At 44.8% G+C, this 19,671-nt stretch overlaps 1 non-coding gene and 1 pseudogene across 1 annotated transcript; both read right to left on the bottom strand.

Moving 5' to 3' along the window:
* Nucleotides 1-2,641: 2,641 nt before the first annotated feature.
* LOC148998711 (5.8S ribosomal RNA) lies at nt 2,642-2,795 on the bottom strand. The gene has a single exon (XR_016171125.1). It is a non-coding gene; the product is annotated as a 5.8S ribosomal RNA (ribosomal RNA).
* Nucleotides 2,796-3,034: 239 nt separating this feature from the next.
* Nucleotides 3,035-4,426, bottom strand: LOC148998710 (18S ribosomal RNA; annotated as a pseudogene).
* Between the last annotated feature and the right edge of the window lie 15,245 nt (nt 4,427-19,671).

Raw genomic sequence — 19,671 nt, 5'->3', positions numbered from 1 at the left:
CATAATCCATAGAATTCTAGTTGTTCTCTTCTACCTTACTATGTGTTCTTCATGATGCATGATAGTTACATATATGGTAGGTTTTATTTCCTTATTTAGATTTATGCTTCTAAGCCTTATTCCATGAAGACCTATGCATGTTTTCATGTTTTCATTATCGAAAGCAATGATCCATCCTCCTATAGTTCTTGTCTTTGTTTTCTATTTCAAATTCATCAAGATCCATGTTTGAGTTAATTATGGTAACTTTTTGTTTCCTAATTTGGATCTTGATACCTTGATTTGATTAGTGTTTTGAGGTCCCCTATATGTTAGAATACTACTGATGTAGTCTACCCCTTGATTAGCACCCTTTTGAACCACCAAATTCGGATTTCATATCTCAAAACTCTGATTTTATAAGCTACTGTCTGCATTGGTCGACTGATTGGTCGACTGGACCACTCGACCAATCCACTCGACCAATGAGTACAGCAACTCCAGATTTGGTCTGTTTCGGATGTTTTGCTATATTTTCCGTTAGGGATCTTTCCTAATATGTTGTATATACTTGTTTAGGACCTTCTTCTCAAGTTTGCCAAGATCTTACTTGATTTCTTAGGATTCTTTGCGAGTTATAAAAGGTAAGGATGGTTATTTCCTTAATTACATAGATAGCATGAATCTAGTTTCTATATTTGAATATCATTAATATGTTTCCTAAATTAGATTCTTACAATGATATACTACTGTTGCATAACTTTGATTACAGTAGCATTACTTGTTCATATTGAATTGATTCATGTATGATTTACTTACCAATGTTATACAAGTGATTGTAATTACTGATTTCTTTCCATATATGAAGTTACCATATATGTGATGATATGAATTGGCGTTTTTTTTTTTTTTTGTTTTTTGTTGGGGTGGGGGCCCCCCCCCCCCCCCCCCTCCCTCCCCCCCCCCCCGCTTTTTTTTTGTTTTTTCCCGGGCCCCCCCCCCCCCCCCCCCCCCTCCCTGTTGGTTGACATTCTGGGTTGTCTGTGTGTTTGGCTAGGATGTCCTGTTATGTCGACCCTAATCGGAGGGGTATTGAGACCCGAACGACCCGTGGTAGCAATGGGGATTCATGGGCGCTCAAGACCGGTAACCAACCCGTGAGAGGACAGGGAATCACATTGTGGGGGCCATTTATTGGTAGGGTTGCATATGGTTAGACTTGGGCTCACGGGCGCTTAAGACCGGTAACCAACCCGTGAGAGGACGTGAGAGCTTCCCGTTTACCATATGTGGATAACCAATAGGGTTGATGAGTCCGTAGTCCGAGTTGGTCGGTGCCATAGGATACGCTGACTCTAGTGTGAAGGATACCGGAAAGGATCGTCGGGGACGAGGAATGGAAGTATCTGGATCCGACTTGATGTAACCAAGTAGAAGACTTGCATTTGGCTAGGTTTTACCACGACATGCGCCGTACTTATACCAAATGGTTGTGAGAGAGTGTGTTGACTTAACCCCTCGCCAAGGTTTGTCTCGAGGGATGAAGGACCCATTACCAATCGGCTGCTCAAGACCGGTGAAATGATCCGTGAGAGAATCCAAGATATCTTAAATGGTTGAGGATGTGAGTGGACTTTCCTAAAGAAGTACGGTGCTATGACTTAAAGCATGTCCGCAAATAGAGACCAGCATACATAGAGTTAGATTCATTCATTCATTGTTTGTCTCATATCATTTTGCATTTATGATTGTTCCGGAATCCTCGCCATTTATGTTATTATGGATTTTAAGCGCCTTCTTGAGTTTCTTTGAAACTCATTCCTTTATTGTACAATGTTGTTAGACTATCCTGCGAGTCTTGAGTACTATGACGGTCCCTATGAGGAAGCGCAAGGCGAAGAGACATATCTCCGGGGAAGGTGATTGCGGTTACCACAATTACTCACGAAGATCCCACGGGTGGTTATGCTCCGTACGATGCTTAGTCCGACCATTGAGTGGAAGCGTCCTTGTGCCATTTATGAGATCTATACCTACAAGGATGTCGTCTATAAAGTGGAGAATAATTTAGTTACCCAATGTACTTGCTACTGGGATTAGATTTTGTCTAGTTTATTCTTTCGAGCTACTTTTCCGCTGGATGTAAAGTGGGATTTTTGCTTCACTTTACTTATCCATCCCCTCATCACATATATATATTTTTCTCTTATCCTATTCTCTTTCTTTCTTTCATTAATAATTCTTCCACCCCCCCCCCCCCCCCTCACTATTTTTGTTTATTATTTTTTTTTTTTTTTTGTGGGTGGGCCCCCCCCCCCCCCCCCCCCCCGCGCCGCCCCCCCCCCCCCCACCCCCCCAAACCCCCCCCCCGGGGGGGCGGGCACAGATATGCTTAAACTCAGCGGGTAGCCCCGCCTGACCTGGGGTCGCGGTCGTAGCGCCGAGGCGCCTCGTAAGGGTCGTCGGTTCCCGGGGTGGGCGAAGCGTGCACGACGTCCAGACTAATGGCACAGTGGCTTCTACCACCACTCGTCGTGACGATCGCCACACAGGGGGCCTTTGCCTTTGGGCCGGCCGCGCCCCTAGAGGGACACGGGGGGCCGGACTCCGCTCCGCGCACTTCCCGCCTTGGAGGGCGGGGGGTGGGCGGCGGCGCGATGCGTGGCGCCCGAGCGGCGTGCCCTCGGCCGATGGCCTAGGGCGCAACTTGCGTTCAAAGACTCGATGGTTCACGGGATTCCGCAATTCACACCAAGTATCGCATTTTGCTACGTTCTTCATCGATGCGAGAGCCGAGATATCCGTTGCCGAGAGTCGTTCGTGAGATTCGGATGTTGGACGAGGCACGCCGCGCCGAGGGCGCGGCGGCGCACGCCCGTTCCGTTGTGATATTCCTTGGCGCTGTCGTCCGCGCCGGTGTTTGTGTTCGGGCCGGGAGCCACGGATGGCGCCGGGCCCACCGGGGCCGGGGGCGAGGGGGGAGAACCCACCCCACCCACCTTCTCCCGGGCGTGTCTTGACGTGTTCGCGGGTGCATGCTGCTGGGCGGTATCGACAATGATCCTTCCGCGCGGGTTCACCTACGGAAACCTTGTTACGACTTCTCCTTCCTCTAAATGATAAGGTTCGGTGGACTTCTCGCGACGTCGCCCGGCGGCGAACCGCCACCGTCGCCGCGATCCGAACACTTCACCGGACCATTCAATCGGTAGGAGCGACGGGCGGTGTGTACAAAGGGCGGGGACGTAGTCAACGCGAGCTGATGACTCGCGCTTACTAGGAATTCCTCGTTTAAGACCAACAATACCCCAAAAAAAAAAAAAAAAAAAAAAAAGCGGCGGGGGGGGGGGGGGGGGAAAGAGGGAAAAAAATAGGGGGGGGGGGGGCGGGGGGCCGGAAAAAAAGGGCAACCCGGGGCCACACTGATCTATCTGCCTCAAACTTCCGTGGCCTAAACGGCCATAGTCCCTCTAAGAAGCTGGCCGTGGAGGATACCTCCGCGTAGCTAGTTAGCGAGCTGAGGTCTCGTTCGTTAACGGAATTAACCGGACAAATCGCTCCACCAACTAAGAACGGCCATGCACCACCACCCATAGAATCAAGAAAGAGCTCTCGGTCTGTCAATCCTTACTATGTCTTGACCTGGTAAGTTTCCCCGTGTTGAGTCAAATTAAGCCGCGAGCTCCACTCTGGTGGTGCCCTTCGGTCAATTCCTTTAAGTTTCAGCCTTGCGACCATACTCCCCCGGAACCCAAAAACTTTGATTTCTCATAAGGTGCCGGCGGAGTCCTAAAAGCAACATCCGCCGATCCCTGGTCGGCATCGTTTATGGTTGAGACTAGGACGGTATCTGATCGTCTTCGAGCCCCCAACTTTCGTTCTTGATTAATGAAAACATCCTTGGCAAATGCTTTCGCAGTGGTTCGTCTTTCATAAATCCAAGAATTTCACCTCTGACTATGAAATACGAATGCCCCCGACTGTCCCTGTTAATCATTACTCCGATCCCGAAGGCCAACGCAATAGGACCGAAATCCTATAATGTTATCCCATGCTAATGTATACAGAGCGTAGGCTTGCTTTGAGCACTCTAATTTCTTCAAAGTAACAGCGCCGGAGGCACGACCCGGCCAATTAAGGCCAGGAGCGCATCGCCGACAGAAGGGACGAGACGACCGGTACACACCGAAAGGCGGAACGATCGACCCATCCCAAAGTCCAACTACGAGCTTTTTAACTGCAACAACTTAAATATACGCTATTGGAGCTGGTGTCACGCCCTCCCAGCTGGTACCCTATCTGGCATACCCGAGAGTGTGATCCACAGCCCGAAGATCAGGTATCGAGTGATCAACCTCCCACATAAACAATAACATAATCATGAACAATCATAACAAGAGTGCGGAAGATAAATCATAGATCCAATAATGAAAGAATGAATCATAAACGAATCAGAATAATAGATATAATCAGAGTATCAAACAGATAAGTAAAGTGAAGCAAAAATCCCACTTTACATCCAGCGGAAAAGTAGCTCTAAAGAATAAACTAGACAAAATCTAATCCCAGTAGCAAGTACATTGGGTAACTAAATTATTCTCCACTTTATAGACGACATCCTTGTAGGTATAGATCTCATAAATAGCACAAGGACGCTTCCACTCAATGGTCGGACTAAGCATCATACGGAGCATAACCACTCGCGGGATCTTCAGAGTAGTTGTGGTAACCGCAATCACCTTCCTGGAGATATGTCTCTTCGCCTTGCGCTTCTTCATAGGGACCGTCATAGTACTCGGTGCACACGGGATAGTCTAACAACATTGTACAATAAAGGAATGAGTTTCAAAGAAACTCGGTAAGGCGATTAAAATCCATAATAACATAAATGGCGGGATTCCAGGAACAAACATAAATGCAATATGATATGAGACAAACAATGAATGAATGAATCTAACTCTATGGATGCTTTGGTCTCTATTGGCGGACATGCTTTAAGTCATAGCACCGTACTTCTTTAGGAAAGTCCACTCACATCCTCAACCATTTAAGATATCTTGGATTCTCTCACGGATCATTTCACCGGTCTTGAGCAGCCGATTGGTAATGGGTCCTTCATCCCTCGGGACAAACCTTGGCGGGGGTTTAAGTCAACACACTCTCTCACAACCATTTGGTATAAATCTTGGCGCATGTCGGGGTAAAACCTAGCCAAATGCAAGTCTTCTATTTAGTTACATCAAGTCGAGATCCGGATACTTCCATTCCTCGTCCACTGACGATCCTTTCCGGTATCCTTCACACTAGAGTCGGCGTATCCTATGGCACCGACCAACTCGGACTACGGACTCATCAACCCTATTGGTTATCCACATATGGTAAACGGGAAGCTCTCACGTCCTCTCACGGGTTGGTTACCGGTCTTAAGCGCCCGTGAGCCCAAGTCTAACCATATGCAACCCTACCAATAAATGGCCCCCACAATGTGATTCCTGTCCTCTCACGGGTTGGTTACCGGTCTTGAGCGCCCATGGATCCCCATTGCTACCACGGGTCGTTCGGTCTCAATACCCCTCCGATTAGGGTCTGACATAACCGGACATCCTAGCCAAACACTACTAGACAAATCCTAGATATGTCATCCAACAGTTTAGGAAGGTGTCCGAGAGGGCATCTCCGGAAACATCCCATAATATTCCCGTAGTAGTCCAAGGACAGAAGTGTCGAAAGGACACCTCTCCTTTCCAAACCATACGTAAGCATACACATGCATCAATTCATATCATCACATATATGGTAACTACATATATGGAAAGAAATCAGTATTACAATCACTTGTATAACATTGGTAAGTAAATCATACATGAATCAATTCAATATGAATAAGTAATGCTACTGTAATCAAAGTTATGCAACAGTAGTATATCATTGTAAGAATCTAATTTAGGAAACATATTAATGATATTCAAATATAGAAACTAGATTCATGCTATCTATGTAATTAAGGAAATAACCATCCTTACCTTTTATAACTCGCAAAGGGATCCTAAGAAATCAAGTAAGATCTTGGCAAACTTGAGAAGAAGGTCCTAAACAAGTATATACAACATATTAGGAAAGATCCCTAACAGAAAATATATCAAAACATCCGAAGCAGACCAAATGCTGGAGTTGCTTTGTACTCATTGGTCGAGTGGATTGGTCGAGTGGTCCGGTCGACCAATCGATCGACCAATGCGAGACGATAGCCTATAAAATCAGAGTTTTAAGATATGAAATCCGAATTTGGTGGTTCAAAAGGGTACTAATCAAGGGGTAGACTACATCAGTAGTATTCTAACATATAGGGGACTTCAAAACACTAATCAAATCAAGGTATCAAGATCCAAATTAGGAAACAAAAAGTTACCATAATTAACTCAAACATGGATCTTGATGAATTTGAAATAGAAAACAAAGACAAGAACTATAGGAGGATGGATCATTGCTTTCGGTAATGAAAACATGAAAACATGCATAGGTCTTCATGGAATAAGGCTTAGAAGCATAAATCTAAATAAGGAAATAAAACCTACCATATATGTAACTATCATGCATCATGAAGAACACATAGTAAGGTAGAAGAGAACAACTAGAATTCTATGGATTATGGATCATGGAAAGAAAACACAACCATTAACCACTAACATGATCAATGAAAGAAGATCCAAAGAGATCGAGAATTCAGATTAGAAGATTAACGAGAGATTAAATCATGGTTTGATCATGAATCCTTCAAAAGCTTGCAATGATCATGGTTAAGATCATTGTTCTAGCCTTAAATCCTTAGGATGATCATGAGAACATGTTCGAGAGATGTTTGCAACGAGAGGATGCAGCATCTCTTCTCTTGTCTCAACTCAAAAAGGAAAGAAAAACAAAGATGGAGGAGAAGAAGAGAGAGTAGACATACCTTTTGATGCAAAAAGAAGAGTTCCGACGAAGATCCGTCAAGAAAACACCAAGGATGCAAGAGAGATGACTTGCGAGAGGTCTTTGGTTCGTTCCGGAGGGTTTGGAGGCAGCAAATACGAAGTGGACTCGAGGTTGGACTTAAATAGAGCAAGAATCAACCTAATTGCCAAAGAAACGACACTCATTGGTCGAGTGGATTGGTCGGCGGCCCCGATCGACCAATCGGTCGACCAATCTTGGCAACAAGGCCAAAACGGGGAATTGAAGGTCCGGATCAAATCCAATCCTAAAGGGGTTTTGCACACAAGTCAAGTGACTTACCTAATAGGTAGAAATGCCTTCAAACCAAGATAGAGAGCACTCCAAGTCCATCAACTAATTAGATCTTCATCGGGATCTCTCTCCTACAAAAAAACCCCCCCACCACCCCCCTTCCGGTCTCCCCCCCCCCCCCCATCCCCTCTTTGGGATGGCCCAAAGCCCGCTGACTTCTTACTTTACTTCGGGTCATCGGACCTACAAATAACAAGGTTTCCGGGTCAAGGTTAGGGCTGGGTTTCACATTCTCCCCCCCTTAAAGAAATTTCGTCCCCGAAATTGAAAGCGTACTGTGCTTCCAAAGAGGTAAGGAAACTTCTCCTTCATGTCTTCTTCCTTCTCCCAAGAAGCTTCTTCGGGGTATGGTTCTTCCACCGAATCTTCACCAAAGGAATGGCGCGATTCCGCAGTGCTTGTCCTTCCTATCCGGGATTTCGGCCGGTTCTTCATCATAGGTCAAATCAGCACTAAGTCCTTCGAGTGCTTGCCGCAAAATGTGTTCCGGATTCTCTATGTATTTTCGGAGCATCGAAATATGAAACACATTGTGCACACCAGCAAGAGGCGGAGGTAATGCTAATCGATACGCAACGGGTCCAACCTTTTCCAAAATCTCGAAAGGTCCAATGTAACGAGGGCTAAGCTTTCCCTTAACATTGAATCTCATCACACCCTTCATTGGTGAGACCTTGAGAAAGACTTTCTCTCCAACTTGAAATTCCAAATCGGTCCTTCTCTTATCGGCATAAGATTTACTGTCTCGGGGGGCGACTTAATCCTTTCTCTTATCATATCTACCATAGCACTTGTAGCTTCAATCATCTCGGGACCTAAGACTTTTCTTTCACTGTCTCGGTCCAGTACAAAGGTGTCCTACAAGTACTACCATACAAAGCCTTGAATGGAGCCATGCCTATTGTTGCTTGATAAGCTGTTTATAGGCAAACTCAACCAAAGCTAGGTGTTCATCCCAATTACCACCCATATCCACCACACAAGATCCGAGCATGTCTTCCAATGTCTGAATTCCCCCCTTCCCCTTTTCCTTTTCCTCTGTGGATGATGAGCTGTACATCCAAGTTCAATTGGGTTCCCAAGGCCTTCCGCAAACTATTCCAAAACCTTGAGGTGAACCTAGGATCACGATCCGAAACAATACTCAATGGCACACCATGCGGACGACCCACCACATTATCCACATAAAGCCAGCTATATCCGAGGTATGAGTGATCTTCATAGGAATGAAATGGGCTGATTTGGTCAACCTATCAACAATCACCCACACGGTGTCATTGCCTTTACTTGTCCGAGGCTGCGAGCTAGTCACAAAGTCCATGGAGATATCCTCCCACTTCCAACTAGGAATAGGAAGGGGTTGAAGTAATCCAGGATGGAGGTTGTCGCCCCCCCCCCCCCCGCCCCCCCCCCCCCCCCCCCCACCCCCCCCCCCCCCCCCCCCCCCCCTGTCCTCCCCCCTTGGTGCCCCCCGGGGGGCGTGTGCTTCCTTCAATATTTCTTTCTTAACTTCATCGTTTGCGTGCACATACCGACTGCTCTTCCTCTAAACAACAAAGCACCATCCATGGATATACCAAAGTCGGGGTCCGACTCGGGATTCGAAGAAATCTTCTCAACTTTGGTCAAAAACTCTTGATCGAAACTCTGCGAGAGCAACAATCTTATCTCTAAGACCGAGATCTTGCCGTCATGGCGAAAGAATAAAATCAGAATTCTCGGGGACGATTTCCAAATCAAAACTCTCAATAGAAGACCACAATGGTAAACTCAAAGCATTCAAATCCAAAGTCTTCTTCGGTTCTTCCTACTAAGAGCATCGGCAACAACATTTGCTTTCCCCGGGATGATCTTGAATATCACAATCATAATCGGAGACTAGTTCCAACCATCTCCTTTGTCTCATGTTCAACTCCTTTTGGGTAAAGAAATATTTCAAACTCTTATGATCCGTGAAAATGGCAATCTTCTCACCGTAAAGATAATGCCTCCAAATCTTCAAAGCAAAGACAACGGCGGCAAGTTCTAGATCGTGAGTGGGGTAATTCCGCTCATAATCCTTCAATTGCCGAGAAGCATAGGCTACGACCTTGCCATGTTGCATCGGTACACAACCCAAACCAATCTTTGGCGCATCGGTATAAAGCTGTCATACCACCGGAACTATCGGGTATAGTCAAAACCGGGGCACTTGTCAATCTATCTTTCAACTCTTGGAAATTCTTCTCACGGGCGTCGGACCAAACAAACTTCTCTTCTTTCCTGGTCAACTTAGTCATAGGAGCAGCCAACCGAGAAAAGTTCTCAATAAACCTTCGGTAGTAACCCGCCAATCCAAGAAAACTTCTTATTTCCGTTACTGACTTCGGTCTCTCCCAATCAGCCACGGCTTGGACCTTTTCGGGATCGACACGAATACCTTCGGCTGAAACTACATGACCAAGGAAAACCACTCTCTTAAGCCAGAAATCACACTTGCTAAACTTAGCAAACAACTTCTTTTCCCGCAACCTTTGCAAAGTGAAACTTAGATGACTCGCATGCTCTTCTTCGCTCTTCGAATAGATCAAGATGTCATCAATGAAAACAATCACAAACTTATCAAGCACATCATGAAATACTCGGTTCATGAGGTCCATGAACACCGCAGGGAGCATTGGTCAATCCGAAGGGCATGACTCTAAACTCGTAGTGACCATACCGCGTTCGGAAAGCTGTCTTGAAGATATCACTAGACTTCACTTTCAATTGGTGATATCCGGACCTTAAGTCAATCTTTGAGAACACAACTGCACCCTTCAACTGATCGAAGAGATCATCGATTACGGGCAGCGGATATCTATTCTTGATAGTCAACTTATTCAACTCACGGTAGTCGATGCACAAGCGCATACTACCGTCTTTCTTCTTGACGAACAAGACCGGAGCTCCCCAAGGTGACACACTAGGCTGTCTGAAACCTCTATCAATGAGCTCATTCAACTGATTTTGCAACTCTTTCAACTCGGTAGGAGCCATCCTATACGGAGCTTTAGATACCGGTGCGGCACCGGGGACGAGATCAATAGAGAATTCGACATCTCTGTCCGGAGGCACTCCTCGATAGATCATCGGGGAAGACATCAACAAAGTCGCAGACAACTCGACTTCATCGACTCTTTTCTCCACTATACCCTTGCCTTCGGATGAAGCATCATCCACTAGGGCATAGACTTGCATCGGTCAGACAACACCTTCTTACAAACCCTTCTCTTTTCACCTTGAAATTCAAAGACCGGACTTCCACAAATATGGAACTGAATCTTCTTTGAGGAACAAAGGAACACGGCTTTGTGGGCTGTCAACCAATCGATTCCCAAAATAACATCGAAGTCCTTCATGTCAAGAATCACAAAATTGGCTTCCAAGTTCTTCTCACCAATCAACACGGGACATTTAGATAACCCCTTATCTAGTTTCACAACAGGACCAATAGGTGTACTAATCAATAAACAACTAGACAACTTCTCGGGGATTAGGTTAGTCTTCTTGATGAATGCGAGATGACATGAACGAATGAGATGCACCCGTATCAAATAAGACAAATGCGAAATAGAAGCGACTAACAATGTACACCGTAATCACATCATGGCTTGGATCCTGCTCAGATCTGGAAATACTGAAAACTCTACCGGAGGGAGGAGCGGGGAGCACTCTTCACCAGCAGGGCGGGCTGCTGGGCGGGCCGCCCGGACGAGCACGAGCGAAAATGACCAGCTTGCTTGCGGTAGAAGCAAACGGGATTGCTTTGGATCCAACGGGGGTGGCTGCAACGAGGGCTTCGAACAAAAGGCCTTGCACTTGCACTTGCACTTGCACTTGCATTTGCATTTGCTGGTGGTCGGTTTCCGCCATCTTTGTTTAAACTGGCCGGGCTGCTGAAAACCCGTGTTCGACCTACACTCTTAGCCCGAAAGGTAGGAGTGGGGTAGGGTGTAGGTCTCACATAACGACGGTCATTGCGATCCACCAAACCAGAATTCCTTGACTGCCAAGGCTTTTGCACACGAGCACTTTCCTTCTCTGTTTCTTCCAACTTCTTCGAGTTCTGCACCACTTGAGCATAGCTCACTATAGGCTGGACTTGTGAGGTAAGCTTTAATGGCGAGGGCGCAGTCCTTTGAAGAACTTCTTTGCTTTGGCGAGGTCTTCCTTCAAAGAATGCGGAGCAAAGAAATGAAGCTCCTCGAACTTCTGTTGGTACTCCAACACGAGACAAAGTTCCTTGAGTCGAATCATAAACTCAGCTTCCTTCGCATCCTTCACCGCCTCGGGAAAGTAGTTCATACAAAAAGCCTCTTTGAATAACTCCCAAGTTACAACTCCTGCATGCAAACCTTCCAAAAACAGGACGAGTGGAGATCCACCATGCATCGGCTTCTTGTTGCAACTCACGCTCGGCAAACAAAATCTTCGAGCTTCCGAGCATTGCGGATGTCGGAAAGCCTTCTCCAACTCACGAAGCCACTTGTTAGGAAACAAGGGGTCCTTGGTAACTCCGGTAAAAGTGGGTACTTGCATCTTGAGAAAACTCTCCATCGGGCGAGTATGAGGAGTTCCGACTAAACCTCCCGCATTCGGGGCTGCGGCATGAGGATTCACATTAGCACCAGCCCGGGTCTCATTATGCGAGTCATGAAACCCACCAACATCTGGTTGAACTGAGGCTGCTTGCTGCTGCATCATATTGCCCATGATATTGGCAATATCTACGAAACTTCCAACATTCGGGGCACCGGGGATCTCATGAGTACCACTGATCAGCATTTGGTATCTCACCACCTCCATGAGGTACTTCACCACCTCCCCGAGGTACTTCACCACCTCCATGACCACTTTGGATTCACCACGCCCACTTCTCGGAGTAACCATTACGCAAAAACCGAGAACATCAAAATACCGAATTTCGAAGATTCAACATAAACCACAAGTCCAAATGATTTGAAAACTTAAATCATGCTCAAATATATCCATATAGTCATCAAACAATATTCCATAAGGCAAAAATCACATTTTCCAAAAATTCAACAGCAAATGAGGTCACTTGTGACCATTGGTCGAGTGGTTGGTCGAGTGACCCGGTCGACCAATCGGTCGACCAATGAAGACAGAATGCGAAAATTCGCATTATAAGCCTCATTTCCACATTCCAACCTCATTCTAACTTCTTCCAAAGGTGAGAGAGCTCTAGGGAAAATATCCAAGAGTTCCCACAAGTGTTCTTGAGGTGATTTAGTGCTTCAACAACAACACCACAACACACCATCTTCACAAACAAGGTAAATCTCTCATTCTTCCTTCCATTTTCATCTTCTCATGCTTGCATTTCAATAAAACCATGCTTTACTTGCATCCAATGCTAGAAATCATGCTTAGGAATGCTTAGAAACATATTCCCTAGGTTTTAAACACAATGACGTGCATAGACAACAAGTTTTAACACATTTGGTGCTCATCTCGCAAAGTTTTATATCGAAATCGATATCTTTAGAAAAATTTCGTTTTCTCTCAAACCGCTTGAAATTTTCGCACGAGATCAAATGCTACATGCTCAAGATGACATTGTAGATAGGTCCATACAATTTGATTTAACCAATTTCAACTTTTCAAAAATCCAATTTTGACCTAAATTGCAAAATCCCCAAATTTCCTTCTTGCTGAATTTTTCGCTTTAATCCAAGTTTTCGATCGATTTTCATCAAAACAACTTCATAGACATGAAATTCCAAGTATTGCGCACATGCTAGTATGTTCAAATCAAATTTCCCCCAAATTTGAAATTTTCCGAAAAATTACGAAAATACCCTTTTGGCTCAAATCTTGAAATAGCACTAATTGGAATTGTCTCTTGTCTCTTCCCACGGATACATCATGCGAGAGGGGAGGACGAGGAGGAGGTAGAGGTCGAGGGTCGCATCGTAGGTGCTCTTAGGGGCAGAGGTCGGGTTCCTTTCGAGCCCAGAGAGGAGGTTAGGAGACCGGACCTGTTTGACACACCTCGGGCCGAGTTTGCATGTACGAGGCCTACTTCAGCTATTGTAACATCGAGATGGGGCGTCTACTTCACTTACGCCAGCTCGAGCCTTTAGGATCCGGCGAGAGGTTCGACACTTTACGGTGGACTCACCTCTTCACCGAGGATTTGCCGGTATACCCGGAGCTAGTGAGGTTGTTCTTCAGCAACCTTACTTACACGAGAGGAGGCTCGGGGCCGGGGACATCCACTCGGACTTGTCCTCGGGAGCGGGGGTCCTCCGGACTCGGATTCGCTTCTCTACCGGGACACTGGCTGAGATCTTGCGGGTCCCTTACTATCCACAGCGGTGTGTGTGGATACCTGCAGGAGCGGATCTGGACAGCCATCGATGCCGTACGAGCTTCGCGAGATATGCTCTACGCTATGGGATAGCCGTCGATGCTTCACACCGTGGACTAGCGGACGGATGACGGGTTCTGCACGTATTATCGGTCGCATAGTCGGCCGAAACATCATGCCGAAAGCCGGACATCACCATCGGGTCACGGTGATGGAGGCCTTAGTCATCTACCGCATCTACATGGGCTTCGAGATCGATCTTTCCTACATCATTCAGCGGGTCATGCTTGGACTTGGTTCTGCGGCCTAGCATGCGGAACCTTTGCTATGGGAGGCTTCGACTTTGATCTTCGGGCATTTCGGGGTGAGTTTCGAGGATACACCGATGGACACTAGATCACGGGGATACCCCATTGGGACTCGGACCATTCGACGGATGAGACTACATCGGTTAGAGAGATCTCCTGGTCCCGAGGGTGAGGATGATGATGAATCGAGAGGATGAGGATGAGGGATCGAGAGGATGGAGGAGAGGATATCGGTCCCGATAGTGATGATCAGGCCGGAGATGATACTGAGATATGCGCGAGGCTGAGCACTGTGCATCACGAGTTTCCTTCATCACACTTCGAGGCGGGCGGCCCTTCACATGCGGTTCCGGAGACTTCGGATCTTGGTGCACGGATGAGATCGATGACTTCCATGCTAGAGAGGATGGAGGTCGGACGGGGAGCAGATGTACGAGAGGATGGAGTCACGACGGGATAGGAAAGAGCATCGGGTGACTCGGCTAGCGAGAGGAGTTCGAGCATATAGAGATCGAGTAGATCACCTAGATAGACTAGTACTTTAGGATTTTCCTTTTATGCATTTCGGATGTAATCATTGTAAAAACTTTTGAAATTAATGAAGTTCATTTTGTTTCTCTTTAATTATTGTATGTTATGCAACTTTTCTTTTCCTTGCATTAGTGTCATTTGTTCAAGTATAATTATGGTATGTTATTCGAAATGTTCTGTTATGCCTCAAAGGTCAAGTTTCTAATTCAGTGTTCTATTATTCACTTCTAAGAGTAGATGAGTCATTTCAGATCAATGACTCGGGAATGTTCAGTTGTTGTCTTTTGTGGTTAGGATCTCCTCGAACCTTGGGCTCCGATACCAATCATCCGCCCTCCCGGCCGGTACCCTATCCGGCATACCCGAGAGTGTGATCCACAGCCCGAAGATCGGGTATCGAGTGATCAACCTCCCACATAAACAATAACATAATCATGAACAATCATAACAAGAGTGCGGAAGATAAATCATAGATCCAATAATGAAAGAATGAATCATAAACGAATCGGAATAATAGATATAATCGAGTATCAAACGAGATAAGTAAAGTGAAGCAAAAATCCCACTTTACATCCAGCGGAAAAGTAGCTCGAAAGAATAAACTAGACAAAATCTAATCCCAGTAGCAAGTACATTGGGTAACTAAATTATTCTCCACTTTATAGACAACATCCTTGTAAGTATAGATCTCATAAATGGCACAAGGACGCTTCCACTCAATGGTCGGACTAAGCATCGTACGGAGCATAACCACCCGTGGGATCTTCGAGTAATTGTGGTAACCGCAATCACCTTCCCGGAGATATGTCTCTTCGCCTTGCGCTTCCTCATAGGGACCGTCATAGTACTCGGTACTGCAGGATAGTCTAACAACATTGTACAATAAAGGAATGAGTTTCAAAGAAACTCGGTAAAGGCGATTAAAATCCATAATAACATAAATGGCGGGATTCCAGAACAATCATAAATGCAAAATGATATGAGACAAACAATGAATGAATGAATCTAACTCTATGTATGCTGGTCTCTATTGGCAGACATGCTTTAAGTCATAGCACCGTACTTCTTTAGGAAAGTCCACTCACATCCTCAACCATTTAAGATATCTTGGATTCTCTCACGGATCATTTCACCGGTCTTGAGCAGCCGATTGGTAATGGGTCCTTCATCCCTCGGGACAAACCTTGGCGGGGGTTAAGTCAACACACTCTCTCACAACCATTTGGTATAAATCTTGGCGCATGTCGGGGTAAAACCTAGCCAAATGCAAGTCTTCTACTTGGTTACATCAAGTCGGATCCGAGATACTTCCATTCCTCGTCCACTGACGATCCTTTCCGGTATCCTTCACACTAGAGTCAGCGTATCCTATGGCACCGACCAACTCGGACTACGGACTCATCAACCCTATTGGTTATCCACATATGGTAAACGGGAAGCTCTCACGTCCTCTCACGGGTTGGTTACCGGTCTTAAGCGCCCGTGAGCCCAAGTCTAACCATATGCAACCCTACCAATAAATGGCCCCCACAATGTGATTCCTGTCCTCTCACGGGTTGGTTACCGGTCTTGAGCGCCCATGAATCCCCATTGCTACCACGGGTCGTTCGGTCTCAATACCCCTCCGATTAGGGTCCGACATAACAGGACATCCTAGCCAAACACTACTAGACAATCCTATATATGTCATCCAACAGTTTAGGAAGGTGTCCAGAGGGCATCTCCGGAAACATCCCATAATATTCCCGTAGTAGTCCAAGGACAGAAGTGTCGAAAGGACACCTCTCCTTTCCAAACCATACGTAAGCATACACATGCATCAATTCATATCATCACATATATGGTAACTCCATATATGGAAAGAAATCAGTAATTACAATCACATGTATAACATTGGTAAGTAAATCATACATGAATCAATTCAATATGAATAAGTAATGCTACTGTAATCAAAGTTATGCAACAGTAGTATATCATTGTAAAAATCTAATTTAGGAAACATATTAATGATATTCAAATATAGAAACTAGATTCATGCTATCTATGTAATTAAGGAAATAACCATCCTTACCTTTTATAACTCGCAAAGAATCCTAAGAAATCAAGTAAGATCTTGGCAAACTTGAGAAGAAGGTCCTAAACAAGTATATACAACATATTAGGAAAGATCCCTAACAGAAAATATATCAAAACATCCGAAACAGACCAATTCTGGAGTTGCTGTACTCATTGGTCGAGTGGATTGGTCGAGTGGTCCAGTCGACCAATCAGTCGACCAATGCAGACAGTAGCTTATAAAATCAGAGTTTTGAGATATGAAATCCGAATTTGGTGGTTCAAAAGGGTGCTAATCAAGGGGTAGACTACATCAGTAGTATTCTAACATATAGGGGACCTCAAAACACTAATCAAATCAAGGTATCAAGATCCAAATTAGGAAACAAAAAGTTACCATAATTAATTCAAACATGGATCTTGATGAATTTGAAATAGAAAACAAAGACAAGAACTATAGGAGGATGGATCATTGCTTTCGGTAATGAAAACATGAAAACATGCATAGGTCTTCATGGAATAAGGCTTAGAAGCATAAATCTAAATAAGGAAATAAAACCTACCATATATGTAACTATCATGCATCATGAAGAACACATAGTAAGGTAGAAGAGAACAACTAGAATTCTATGGATTATGGATCATGGAAAGAAAACACAACCATTAACCACTAACATGATCAATGAAAGAAGATCCAAAGAGATCAGAATTCAGATTAGGAGATTATCAGAGATTAAATCATGGTTTGATCATGAATCCTTCAAAAGCTTGCAATGATCATGGTTAAGATCATTGTTCTAGCCTTAAATCCTTAGGATGATCATGAGAACATGTTCAGAGATGTTTGCAACAGAGGATGCAGCATCTCTTCTACTGTCTCAACTCAAAAAGGAAAGAAAAACAAAGATGTAGGAGAAGAAGAGAGAGTAGACATACCTTTTGATGCAAAAAGAAGAGTTCCGACGAAGATCCGTCAAGAAATCACCAAGGATGCAAGAGAGATGACTTGCGAGAGGTCTTTGGTTCGTTCCGAGAGGGTTTGGAGGCAGCAAATACGAAGTGGACTCGAGGTTAGACTTAAATAGAGCAAGAATCAACCTAATTGCCAAAGACAGCACTCATTGGTCGAGTGGATTGGTCGGCGGCCCAATCGACCAATGCGAATGCGCAAGGCCAAAACGGGAATTGAAGGCCCAGATCAAATCCAAACCTAAAGGGGTTTTGCACACAAGTCAAGTGACTTACCTAGTAGGTAGAAATGCCTTCAAACCAAGATAGAGAGCACTCCAAGTCCATCAACTAATTAGATCTTCATCAGGATTCAGTTTCCATAAATAGAACCTCATCATCAACCTTCATGGATTCAAAGCCAGACACCAAGTCCTCTACTGGGATGGCCCAAAGCTGACTTCTTACTTTACTTCGGGTCATCGGACCTACAAATAACAAGGTTTCCGGGTCAAGGTTAGGGCTGGGTTTCACACAAGAGACATTTCCAGTTAGTGCTACTTTAAGATTTGAGCCAAAAGGGTATTTTCGTAATTTTTTGGAAAATTTCAAATTTGGGGGAAATTTGATTTGAACATACTAGCATGTGCGCAATACTTGGAATTTCATGTCTATGAAGTTTGTTTGAAGAAAATCGATCGAAAACTTGGATTAAAGCGAAAAATTCAGCAAGAAGGAAATTTGGGGATTTTGCAATTTAGGTCAAAATGGGATTTTTGAAAAGTTGAAATTGGTTTAATCAAATTGTATGGACCTATCTACAATATCATCTTGAGCATGTAGCATTTGATCTCGTGCGAAAATTTCAAGCGGTTTGAGAGAAAACGAAATTTTTCTAAAGATAACGATTTCGGTATGAAAACGTTGCGAGATGAACACCAATATGTTAGAACTTGTTTTCTATGCATGGCATTGTGTTTAAAACCTAGGGAGTATGTTTCTAAGCATTCCTAAGCATGATTTCTAGCATTGGATACAAGCAAAGCATGGTTTTGATTGAAATGCAAGCATGAGAAGATGAAAATGGAAGAAAGAATGAGAGATTTACCTTGTTTGTGATGATTGTGTGTTGTTGTTTTGTTGTTGAAGCACCAAAACACCTCAAGAACACTTGTGAGAACCTTTGGAGACTTTCCCTAGAGCTCTCTCACCTTTGAAAGAAGATAGAATGAAGTTGGAATGTGGAAATGAGGCTTATAATGCAAATTTTCGCATTACATGCGCATTGGTCGACTCATTGGTCGATCGGGTCGATCGACCAATCACTCGACCAATGGTCACAGAGACCTCTTTTGCTGTTGAATTTTTGGAAAATGTGATTTTTGCCTTATGGATTATTGTTTGATGACTATATGGATATATTTGAGCATGATTTAGGTTTTCAAATCATTTGGACTTGTGGTTTATGTTGAAACTTGAAATTCGGTATTTTGATGTTCTCGGTTTTGCGAAATGGTTACTCCGAGAAGTGGGCGTGGTGAATCCAGTGGTCAAGGGGTAAGGAGGTGGTGAAATACCTCATGGAGGTGGTGAGATACCTAATGTTGATCGGGGTACCCATGAGATACCCGGTGCCCCGAATGTTGGAAGTTTCCGAGATATTGCCAATATTATGGGCAATATGATGCAGCAACAAGCGGCTCGGTTCAACCAGATGTTGGTGGGTTTCATGACTCGCATAATGAGACTCGAGCTGGTGCTAATGTGAATCCTCATGCCGCAGTCCTGAATGCGGGAGGTTTAGCTGGAACTCCTCATACTACTTTGATGGAGAGTTTTCCGAAGATGCAAGTACCCACTTTCACCGGAGTTACCAAGGACCCCTTGTTTCCTAACAAGTGGCTTCGTGAGTTGGAGAAGGCTTTCCGACATCCGCAATGCTCGGAAGCTCGAAGATTCCGTTTGCTTTGAACGAAGTTGCAACAAGAAGCCGATGCATGGTGGATCTCCACTCGGCTCGTTTTGGAAGGTTTGCATGCAGGGAGTTGTAACTTGGGAGTTGTTCAAAGAGGCTTTTTGTATGAATTACTTTCCCGAGGCGGTGAAGGATGCGAAGGAAGCTGAGTTCATGGTTCTTACACAAGGATCTCTGTCTGTGTTGGAGTACCTACGAAGTTCGAGGAGCTTCATTTCTTTGCTCCAGATTCT

This window comes from Hakea prostrata, unplaced genomic scaffold, assembly GCF_041222555.1.
Source record: "Hakea prostrata isolate BN-2017 unplaced genomic scaffold, UWA_Hpros_2 contig_174, whole genome shotgun sequence".
Classification (NCBI taxonomy): Eukaryota; Viridiplantae; Streptophyta; class Magnoliopsida; order Proteales; family Proteaceae; genus Hakea; species Hakea prostrata.
The sequence above is the reverse complement of the archived record's forward strand: the minus strand, read 5'-3'. Positions and strand labels throughout refer to the sequence as shown.